This window comes from Seriola dumerili, unplaced genomic scaffold (genome assembly GCF_002260705.1).
Source record: "Seriola dumerili isolate Sdu_G_001 unplaced genomic scaffold, Sdu_1.0 BDQW01000242.1, whole genome shotgun sequence".
NCBI classification, from domain to species: Eukaryota; Metazoa; Chordata; class Actinopteri; order Carangiformes; family Carangidae; genus Seriola; species Seriola dumerili.
In genome coordinates this window covers 3,529,493-3,532,421 of record NW_019174497.1, presented here as the reverse complement: position 1 = coordinate 3,532,421, position 2,929 = coordinate 3,529,493, and positions in this window count along the sequence as shown.

The following is a 2,929-nucleotide window of genomic DNA, read 5'->3' as shown; positions in this document are numbered from 1 at the left end:
ACTAAAGGAAAATGCTTTGTTTAATAAATGCTCTATTCTTTGGTCTTGTTCTTAAAGTTCTTTAATGGTGTAAAAAAAAAAAAGGACAACATTTACTTGAGTAAGAAAAAATGACTTATATTTATTAAAGATTGCATGTTAACATTGATTTTAGAAAACTAGGGCAAATTAAGTGCAAAGCCTTATGCGTAGTGGATTCTGTCAACTTCTGCAATTTAAAGACAGGGCAAAGGGAGAAAATGCATTCCTTGCTATATTACGGAAATTTATTTTCTCCACCATGAGTACCAGATTTTTCCTGACGGTGCATAACTTAGAAAGCAAAAATATATCAAGACTATGCAGCACAGCTGTAATAAGTGTAATGGGCTGCAGCAGGCCACATAGTGTAAGAGGATTTGGTTTCTTGACTGGGTGGTTTAATTGCAGAAATTCTTTTCACCACCTGAGACAGGAACAACACAGGTACCAGCTTGTGCAAGTCCACAAACTGGGAAAAAAAAAAAAGTGAAGCGTCTTAACCAGCGCCCGAGGAAGGAGGGTTAGAGTCTTTTAGATGGACACATTTTTCTTTATAGCATCAAAAGACCTGCCAATATGCATTTACATCAGGCAACAGAAAGAGAAATGGTTAACAGTTAAGACTTAAAAAGCAAAAGTTTGACAGTTTGGAAAATGCACTTATTCGCTTTCTTGAGCTAAGTTTGTGCGCAAGGTCATTAGCCACTCCCTGAAATGATACCGAGTCTCCCAGCAACCGTCCCAACAGTCTTTCATCTTCGAGGTCGGCCCAGGTACTGGACTATTTCAAACCAGTCCATCTAAACACAATTAGTTATACGGAGATCGTGATGGCGCACAAGCTGGGCATTAACTATTGATATCCCTTTCTGTTTACATATGCATCCTTGTGGACGCTGTTGGCTTTGATTTTGAAGTGAGTGCTATCAGTGCACCCCACCACACCCAGAAATCAAGCCAGCTGTCAGCTGAACAAAGTTATGTCACGTATCACCCAGTCACGGTGAATAAGTCAGTTTTTCGATTAGCCAGTCCAGTCACGCCACACAGACCTCAAGTAGCAATTTTGTTCTCAAAGCTGGTAAATTGTTCCAGTGGTTATCAGTTACACAGCTGTTACATCTACTAGTTACTAGGTGTAAATGTTTTCTAACAACTCTGTGTGGTGCAACGCACTTACATTTAGTTATGTGTAAATTTCAACTAGGTAGGTATAACTAGGCAACAAGCTGCTGGTGCAACCGGCTCTCATTGGTTGTAGTCAAGAAATACTCTTGACACATAATCATCCTTTTGACAGTGAATTGGTGTTTTAACATTTTGGTTAACTGGCTGCTGGCTGTTACACAGTAAATCTATCACTTGTCTCATTTATCTCCCTGTAAGCCGGTAAAAAGCGCATTTCCCCAAATGTCAAACTATTGCTTTAATTCCTTTAATTACAATGTGTAGTATCACGAGCAATCCAACATGATCAACACTAATTATTTCACCAGGCGGTTCTAAATGTAATATCCAGTTTAACGTGTGTTTCTGCCAAGAGCTCCGGTGTAGAGTAGAAAAAAAACAAGCAGACAAGCAAACACTCTGGTCAACACAATGTAACTTTCACGATCAACGTCAAGTCAGTGGCTTTGACCTCGTCTGTATCTCACAGTACAAAACATGTCATATTCAAACAGAGCATCACGGGCTTCCACTGTCCATTGAGATTAGTGTTATAGCTCAGACGGGTTGAACTGGTACGAAACTGCACTGGGGTCCAGAGGGAAGGAAGGATTTCACAGATCAACTGCTTTCCCATGTGCTTTCTCTTCTGATTAGCATTCATATGTATGAGCGAAGAGCCAATTGCTTTTCAATGAGTATGTAATAACCCACTGTGGTCTGCCTGCATGTGTTACTGTAATATTTCAGTGGGGTTTTTTTTTTTTTTTTAGTATTACAGCTCAGTGCTCAGTGTAGAGGTTTTAATCTTCTGCGAAGGAAAAGGGGGTGAGAGCCATAATTTAATCATGCACGGCATCAGGCCTGGTATACTGACTCTGAAAGCTTTTAATGCAGCCGACTCTAATTAAACATCATATAGACACTTGGACAGATCATATTTACACAGGCTTTCAAGAAATGGAGCTCAAAGTAGTTCTTAATTGTACTAAAGAATATTTAGGCTGCTTGAGGAGGACATGATATACGGATCATCATAAGACTTGATTTGTACAGGTAGTGGAGAGTTTTGTCAAACGTGACGTTAATTCAGTTTTAGTGGGAAATCTTGAAACGTTCAGTATGTCAAGTCTGAGTGACCTCGAGGAGCAGAAAGAACAAAGACGTTTAGTCTAATCGCTCCTTTCCACAGCTTCAAGACACATACACTCACACAGAGTAACGATAATAACAAGCAATGCAACAGTCACTGCTCTGCAGATGGAAAAGGAATTGACATGATTTTCTATTCTCCGTTCATACATTATCTTAGAGCCTTCAAAATTCTCAATTAGTGCATTCTGTAACCATTAAGTGTTATTAATAAACAGATATAAACCTTGGAAGTGCAATAACTTTTTTTGTACATGGCTAATAAAAAGTAGTTGCATGAGAGTCTTACATACGAGTTAACGTGTGAAACAAAGTACAGGAATAAACTCTCCAAACAGTCTTCAAACTATGTAAACCTAAAATAAACGTAAACCTAAACCGCAGCAAATGATTCACCACCTTCACTTAAATGGCTGGGGATATTAGAAGACAATGAAACTCAGTCAGTACCTTTTAGATGAGAGTCCCTTTTGATGTGAGTACCGCCCACAGTGGTGTAAAAACAAAGACTAAAAAGACTAAACTCCAAATCCGGAGACTCGTGCTACAGTTGGGCCGCGGAAACGTAGATCTAATGGAGGATCCAGAA